Source organism: Rana temporaria, chromosome 11 (genome assembly GCF_905171775.1).
Source record: "Rana temporaria chromosome 11, aRanTem1.1, whole genome shotgun sequence".
NCBI classification, from domain to species: domain Eukaryota; kingdom Metazoa; phylum Chordata; class Amphibia; order Anura; family Ranidae; genus Rana; species Rana temporaria.
Genome location: NC_053499.1, coordinates 74330570 through 74339695, shown reverse-complemented (window position 1 = coordinate 74339695; position 9126 = coordinate 74330570). Strand labels below are relative to the sequence as shown.

Sequence of the window (9126 nt, the reverse complement as noted above, 5' to 3'; positions counted from 1 at the left end):
CACCGTTGGTAACCAAGTTCTCCGCTCTGCCCTATTTGCAGACGATATACTTTTATTCTCCACTGACCCCCTCACGGACTTTGACAGACTCCAAGAACTGTTTGCGGCCTTTCGACTTTGCTCGGGCTTTCGTATACATTTTGATAAAAGCGAAATTCTGGCACTCAACCCACGACTGTCTGCTAGGTGGAGACTTCCATCCCTGTTTGCTATAGCAACTCATCATATCACTTACCTGGGCATCCGCATAGGATGTGACCCCACCTCTTTGTATGTACTTAATTATCCTCCATTAATTACAAAAATTGTCAAGGAGCTGGAGGCGTGGGCGGCCCTCCCCCTCTCACTCTTTGGGAGATGTCACCTTTTTAAAATGGTGTCATTTGCATGTCTACTCTATCCAATGCAGACCATACCTCTTTTATTAAAGTATTCTGATGTGCAAAAAATCCATAGAGCATTGACCACTTTTATATGGTCCCACAAAAAAACTTGCATTGCATTGCAAAAACTATGCCTCCCGAAGTGTGAGGGTGGGGCGGGTCTACCCAATATTAGGTTCTATAATCTCTCATGCCTACTTAGGCAGGGCATGGACTGGTTGACTGGAAAGTCGAAATATTGCAATATCATACTCGAAAGTGCCCTGGCCACCCCACACACCCTTTCGGCCATCCTTCACTCCAACCCTAATGCTCTACCATCTCACCTCAAATCGAGTGTGCTCATCAGAGATACATTAGTCGCTTGGAGGTAGGTACGGAAACTTTTGGGACTACCACCAAGTATCTCACGCTATCTACCAATTCAGGGCAACCCTATGTTTCTCCCTTCCACTCTTCACAAACCATTTGATCAGTGAACTAAGGGCCTCATGAAAATCACCCCTGCTTACCATGGCAAACCTGCTAAATTTAAGCCTTTCCGGGCCCTGTCGAGCAAATTCTCCCTGCCACCATCACACTTCTTCTTTTACCATCAATTGACTGACTATCTGAGATCTTGTTATGGATCTAACTCTGATCCCTTCCGGCTGTCCTTCATTGATACTGTGCTAAAGAAAGACGATTATTCCATCTCCAGTCTTTACTCCTACCTTATTCAACACCAATCAGAAAAATACCACCTCACACCCTTCCGAAAATGGTCTACCTTATTTGATGACAATGAACTGCCCGAAAAAATCCTTGAGGGGTACAGAAATGTTTGCAATCTTATTGTATTAGAAACATAGCGTGAAACACAATTTAAGATAATGCACAGAGCCTACTATCCGTTTCGCTTCAATGCAGCAGACCCAACTAAAGTGCAATGCCCCTGGTGCTCCATGCCTCGCCCCACATTGCTACACTGTCTCTGGGACTGTACAGCTATCTCCAAATTCTGGGACTCTGTATTTACTCACATCTGCAAAATCAATAAAAATAGAATCCCGAAGGACCGTCTATTGTGCTTGTTTGACTACACACCACAAGCATCCTCTACAACTGCAGTGGCACCACTCAATATCCCACAATGGGCCCATCTATGCCTCTTAGTTGCCCGCAGGACCATTATGTCCCACTGGATTTTTACCAACACCACCCACGCTAGAGGCAGTGAAAAGAACTATGCTATCACTCTGGACACGATTACGCTAAACTTTCGCTCTACCTCACGTTTTTTCACGAGATAGCGTACTTATATCGAGGCCACATTAACCCAGAAAGTCCTGCAAGAAGTCATGCAACCATTTCGTTATACCGACTGGTATTTGAAAAGGGATCTCACTAATTCGCTGGGCTACCTCAAGGTTTCTGATCTATCCGACCCCTCTACCTTTCAACCACCGTAGAACGACCATAGGTTCCTGGAGCTCTTTAACTTCCGTGACTCTACTATACTTACAGCTAATAAACCCCATTGCTATACTGGTTATGGCTACGGTTAGGCCACTATATGAGACAACCAATCTTAAATTGTTGTACCATGTTTCTGCTCCTGAGGGTATTACTATTTTTGTTACTATAGTGCAAGTCACCACTTTTGCTCTGTTAAATCCAATTGTTTTGTTATATTGCATTTCTATGACTGCTCTGGGGTTGTTGTTACCCTATTTGATTGTACTTTGAAAATCCAAATAAAAATATTAAAAAAAAAAAAAGAAGAGATAGGTTTTGATTTTTCCTCTGAAGACCAAGTGGTTCACCTCCAATCGGATGTTGGTTTGTAGAGCGTTCCAGTCCTTGGACTGCAAATCTCTGTTCTCCTTTGGACTTGTACCTGGCTTTGGGTATCTGGAGTAGATTTTGGTTGGTGGATCGCAGAACGCGATTGGGGTTGTGAGCTTTTAGTTTTTCGCATAGATATTGGGGGGCATTTCCTTGAACGCACTTATGCGTTAGACAGAGTGCCTTGAAAGTGATTCTGTCTTTTACTGGCAACCAATGAAGTGATCTCAGTGAGAGTGAGATTGATTCCCATGTTTTTTTCCCCGTCACAAGGATGAAGTTGCATCTTTTCTCCTTTTCGCTGAGAAAGGATTGCTCCCACAGCAGAGTCTGAGGCATCCTCTTCCACTATAAAAGGAATTTTAGGATCGGGATGTACCAATATTGGTGCAAAAATGAAAAGCGTCTGTAGCTTAATAAAAGCAGTCTGTGACTCAGTTGACCACACAAATGGCATCCCTGTCTTTGTCAGCTGTGTAATTGGTGTCATCATCTATTTAGAGAAGTTTCTTATGAATTTTCTGTAGAAGTTGGCAAAACCAACAAATCATATATCTTTAACATTACTAGGGGCATGCCAATCCACCACTGCTTAAATCTTCTCAGGATCCAGGCTTACTCCTTTAGGTGAAATAATATATTCCAACAACGGCATCTGGGTTTGTTCAAACTCGCATTTCTTAGCCTTTCAAAGACAGTGCAAACATGTTTTCGATATTCCTCCAGGTTATTAGAAAAGATGAGAATATCATCCAGATATGCAATCAGCAAGCTGGTCCAATAGGTCTCGAAAAGCATCATTGATGAAGTGTTGGAAAGTGGCAAGGGCATTGCAGAGGCCAAAAGGCATAACCAGGGCCTCAAAACGGCCATATCTGGTTCTAAAGACGGTTTTCCATTAGTCTCCTTGATGCATGCAGATGAGGTTATATGCCCCCGTAAGTCTATTTTTGCGAAGACTTTGGCAGAGTGGAGTCTTTCCAGCATTTCAGAGATTAAAGAAAGTGGATAGCAGATTTTAATAGTGATTTTATTCAGGTCCCGGTAGTCAATGCATGGACGCAAGGTGGAATCTTTCTTTGCAACAAAGAACAGGGCTGCTCCTACAGGAGACGTTGAGGGTCTAATAAAGCCCTTCTCTAAATTCTCATTAATCGATTCCCTAAGAACTAGGGATGAGCCGAACATACCCGGGTTTGGTTTGCACCAGAACGTTCGAACAGACCGTCCGATCGCGCGAACATTTAGAACCCCATTGAAGTCTATGGGACTCGAACGTTCGAATTCAAAAGTGCTCATTTTAAAGTCCAATATGCAAGTTATTGATGGAAAACGTCTTTGAGAACCCGGGTCTTGCCCCAGGGAACATGTATCAATGGAAAAATAAAAACTGTAGTTTTTTCTTGAGAAGCGATTTTAATGATGCTTAAAGTGAAAAAAAAAAAAAAATTCCTTTAAATATGGTACCTGCTGGGTGTCTATAGTAGTGGCACGTGTTTAGAAATGTCCCTGCACAACATGAGATTACTCTCAGAAAAAAAGTAATTTAAAGCGGATCTCCACTCTAAAGTGGAGTCCCGCTGATCGGCACCCTCCCCCCCTCCGGTGTCACATTTGACACCTTTCAGGGGGGAGGGGGGTGCAGATACCTGTCTACAGACAGGTATCTGCACCCACTTCCGGCCCTACGATACGGGCAAAGGACGGGTTTTTTCTCCGCTTCCCGTCGCCCCCCCGTTGTATGCTGGGAACACTTGGCTCCCAGCACACAGCGGGAGCCAATCGGCGGGCGCAGCGCGACTCGCGCATGCGCCGTAGGGAACCGGGCAGTGAAGCCGGAGCGCTTCACTTCCTGGTTCCCTCACCGTGGATGGAGGGGGGAGCAGCAGGGTGACGAGCGATCGGCTCGTCATCTGCTGCGATCACCGCTGGACTCCAGGACAGGTAAGTGTCCTTATATTAAAAGTCAGCAGCTGCAGTATTTGTAGCTGCTTGCTTTCAATATAGTTTTTTAGTGGCACATCCGCTTTAATACTGCTTGCGGCTTTAATGTAATGTTTGGTCCCTGCAATATGGATAAAAATCATTGAAAAAAATAGCATGAGTTTCCCCGCCACCACTCCCCCCAGGTCATTAGAAGACCCAGTGCCGATCCTGACCTCCCTGGGGCCCTAAGCAAAATGACATGGCACATTAAAAATGAGAATCGGGGGGGCGCTGACGACAGTGACATGTCACATTAAAGAAAGTTGAGAAGCGGGGTGAGGGGGTGTTCTGCTGTCGGAAATGACTCAGCCAGCGAGTTTAGAAGCGGGTGAGGGGGCGAAAATGACTTCTCACCAGGCGGGGCCTCTAGTAATTTGGGCGGCCCTTTGCAGCTTTGCGGGGCCCTAAGAGGCTTGCATAGTGAGCCTATAGCGAGGATCGACCCTGACAAGACCTTTTGGCCCTATATACTTTGAACAGCAGTATACAGGCATTGCAAACAAGATAAGGACTGTAGGTTTCTTAAGTAGAATCAGAACCATGTCATACTTTGCTCCTGCATATTGCACAATTTCCTAAAGAGACCCTCAACAAACTACATGACACTTGTGCCTGATGTGGCCACTGATGTTCCAGTGGTGGTGGTCCGTGAGACTGTCCATACAGGCTTGGCCCCCCAAAGTGCACGTGCTGTGTGGCAACAATATGTCGATTAGGGGTGGGGGGGGGCATTACAATGCCAGATCTTGGCTCAATAAATTATTTTTTGGGGAAAGTAAAATTCTAGAAAAAAGGGGGGTTGCCATCCGGGGCCCCCTTTGAACAAACTCTGTGAAGAACTCCTGTTCTCTGAAGGCCTTTATTATTTCTGCAAGTCAAAATTTAGCAAAAAAAAATAATGTCAGTCAAGCCTTAGCTTTCTCCCTATATCTAACCCACAAACTCATCCACTGATCATAAAGTCCAAAAATCAAGTTTCGTATCGTCGTACTGCACGATCGTTTTTCCGATGTTTTCTACCGACTGTGAACGACGTTCTCATTCACACAATATCCCTTTAAACACTGTGCATGTGAGAAGCTCCTTAGGTTGCCATGCCCATGACAATCGTTCTAGTGATTTTCAGTCGTTCAATGCAGGAGTCAGAAGAAATGATGGAGGGAAGACAGCAAGCTGCAACCAGGCAGGAGAGAGGCCAGGAACACACCAGGAGGAGCAGGAGGTACAAAGCCACCAACATGAGCTTCGAAGAGATGGTAGAGATGGTGGCTGTTCTTAAAAAGGAGGACTACGACGGCAAAAAATGGCCTTACAAGAACCCCAATAAACTGAAGGCCTAGATAATGGAGAAGGCGCGGAGGACTCTCCATGCAAAATTCGGGGTGCAGAGGTCCAGGGAGCAGCTGCGGAAGCAATGGTCTGATTTGAAAATCAGAGAGCCGGACCAGATGGAGAGAATGTGAGGGCTTTCCTTGAGTGGAGTCCATTTTGCAGATTTGTAAGCTCACCCTTGCAGGTACACACAGCCCACGGTAATAAGGTAAGACACTACCTGGGCTGTGAGTCTGTGCACGGGGGCTAGATAGGGATTAGCCAAGGATAGTCAAGTATAGCCGTGGCCCAGGATTCCAGAATTCAGAGTAAGGTCAGAAGCCGGGGTCAGTCTTGTAGCTGAGCAGACGGGTACACTGATGACAGCTGAGGGTCAGGTAACTACTGACGGAAAGTTCAGGGTTTGCAGACAGGAACCAAAGACAAGTCTGGGGCACAAGCTGTGGGTCAAGGGCTGGAGAAGGCAGGGAAAGTCCGAAAGTACAGGCCGGGGTCAAAGGGCAGGAGACAGCAGCAATCCAGGGTACGTAAGCCAAAAGGGTCAGAAGCCGGGGTCAGTCTTGTAGCTGAAGACAACCACAGGAACACAGGAACCGTTGGCATGGACAAGACAATCAGAACAATGAACCAACACATCCCTCATAGTGAGGCAGGGCTTTATACCCTGGTTGATTAGGAAACCTGCCTCAGCTGGACCAGGATAGACAAGTGCAGATTGTAGGGAGATCCAGAGACAGGCAATCAGCACATAGTTCAGAACCAGGCTCCGACGGACAGCAAGCAGAATATCAACTGAGAAGTGGCTCAGAGGCAAAGACCCGGAGCAGCAACGGGGAGGTCCTGGGTTCAATTCCACCCAGAGCCACCTGGGGCGCAACCATGCCTCGCTGTCCATTTGGCACGGTAGCGACCGTGACAGAGAATTAGAAGAGTTCTCAGAAGATGTACAGTAAGTAAATTTCATGTGTACTCTGAATATTTGTTTTAATTATTTTGCGTCATTTGGTTTTCTTTCAGGTTGTGTATATAGACAGTCCAAGAATAGATGTTTCAAGGTTCCTGTTTGTGGGCATAATAATTGGTTGTTCATTGTATTTAAGATCTTTTTATGTGAGAACAATTTTTTATTTAATTTATTTAATTATACAGCAAAAGGAGAGTATGCTCAGCACAGCAGTTGATTACACATATGGACTCAGTAGCACAATGGTTGGCATGGCCGATCCGCCCTATAGGCTCGCTATGCAAGCCGCTTAGGGCCCCCACAAAGCTGCGAAGGGCCCCCTAAATAACTAGAGGCCCCGCCTAGTAAGAAGTCATTTTTGCCCCCTCACCCTGCTTCTCAACTCGCTGACTGCATGGGAGAAGAGGCAAGAAGTCAGCACCCCTTGCTTCTCAATTTAATGTAAGATGTCATTTCCGACAGCACAACACCCCCTCCCCCCACCCACTTCTCAACTTTCTTTAATGTGACATGTCACTGTCGTCAGCGCCCCCCGCTTCTCATTTTTAATGTGCCGTGTCATTTTGCTTCGAGCCCCAGGGAGGTCAGGATCGGCACTGAGTGTTGGTCACAAGAACAACCTAGTTAGCGTGTCACACAGAGGTGATCCAGTGTATACTTGTTGTTTTTCCATGTAGGAAACTTGTCCAAAGATAGAGAAATGCAGCAGCTTTGGTAATGGATAAAATCCAGTGTTAAGCTTAGAAGGATTGTAAAAGCAGACACTTGTACCACACTTTTTAAAAAGAATGATTGATATTCCTCTTTCAGGCCTCTAATCTTTTTGATTCATCTATCCCTTTTTTTACAATCTCATAGGCCGCAATCAAGCTGCAGAAATGGAGCCGACCAACCCCACACAGTGCCAAGCCCCACCCTCGTCGGATGTACAGGAAGTGCAAAATGCCACCACATCAGGTCAGTGTCATACAGCACAGCTTCAGGTAATACATGTAGGCCTGCATAATTTTAATACATGTTTTTCACAGATGTCAGGTGTACGAGCTGTTGGTGGCGGCTTAGACACTTACAGTGCCCAGGTGCTAATTGGGGAGATAATGTCCTGCAGGGCACAAATAGAGGACACAAACATCGCCCTGGAGAAGATCATAAGGAACAATAGAAAGGTGGACCAAAGCCTTAAGAATATTATTGATGTTCTGGGGAGGGTTTAAAAAAAAATAAAAAAAAATAAAAATAAAAAAAAATAAATACAAAAAAATAGATGTAGAATAATATAAAAACAAATGTATATTAAGATATAAAAAAAAATAAATGAAAATGACACATTTTAAGTGTGATACAATAAATATTTTTGGATACTCAACAATGTCTGGCTTCTTATTATATCAATGCTGCCTAAAAGAAAAAAATCTAGATTGTGGTGTTTACATTGACAATGATGAGTATTTAGTAAAGGAAAATAAACATGACAGTATGATAACGTAGGAGAAAGCTAGAATGAATTAAAATTAGAAAAGAAGCAAACCAAGAAAATTACTAGAACAGGGGCAGAAAAATTGGGCCTTAGGCACTGGTGGCGGTGTCACAAAACTGCAACCACCCACAGATACTGTAATTGGAGCTCAGCAAAGAGACACATGCAAAGTATTGCATTAAAAATTGTTATTAGACGCCCCTGTTAAACAGGGGCAGAAACATTGGGCCTTGGGCACACCACAACACTGCAACCCCTCAGATACTGTAATTGGAGCGCAGAAAAGAGCCACATGCAAAGTATTGCATTAAAAATTGTTATTAGATGCCCCTGTTAAACAGGGACAGAAACATTGGGCCTTAGGCACACCACAACACTGCAACCCCTCAGATACTTTAATTGGAGTGCAGAAAAGAGCCACATGCAAAGTATTGCATTAAAAATTGTTATTAGACGCCTCTGTTAAACAGGGGCAGAAACATTGGGCCTTAGGCACACCACAACACTGCAACCCCTCAGATACTGTAATTGGAGTGCAGAAAAGAGCCACATGCAAAGTATTGCATTAAAAATTGTTATTAGACGCCCCTGTTAAACAGGGGCAGAAACATTGGGCCTTAGGCACACCACAACACTGCAACCCCTCAGATACTGTAATTGGAGCGCAGAAAAGAGCCACATGCAAAGTATTGCATTAAAAATTGTTATTAGACGCCCTGTTAAACAGGGGCAGAAACATTGGGCCTTAGGCACACCACAACACTGCAACCCCTCAGATACTTTAATTGGAGCGCAGAAAAGAGCCACATGCAAAGTATTGCATCAAAAATTGTTATTAGACGCCCCTGTTAAACAGGGGCAGAACAATTGGGCCTTAGGCACTGGTGGAGGAGCCCAGAAACAAACATTTTCTTATTAGCTATCAGCAAGATCAGTGAGGAGGAAAAGGATATTCAGTCAGCAGCATAACAGGACAGTCACTCAGCATCAGCAAAGGCAGTCTCCAAGGGATCTTTCATTTCAAAAAAATTATTCAGTTACATCTGCATCTGGTGCTTGGTAGCTGGTGTTGATCCAAGCCTGATTCATTTTTATGAAGGTCAGTTGATCGACCGAGTCGGTGAAGAGGCGCACCCTGTGATCGGTCACAAAGCCTC

General features: G+C 44.8%; 1 long non-coding RNA gene across 1 annotated transcript; it reads left to right on the top strand.

Moving 5' to 3' along the window:
* The first annotated feature begins 7415 nt into the window (after positions 1–7415).
* LOC120916909 lies at positions 7416–7644 on the top strand. The gene is made up of 2 exons (XR_005744127.1): positions 7416–7449; positions 7528–7644. It is a non-coding gene; the product is annotated as an uncharacterized LOC120916909 (long non-coding RNA).
* The last annotated feature ends 1482 nt before the right edge of the window (positions 7645–9126 follow it).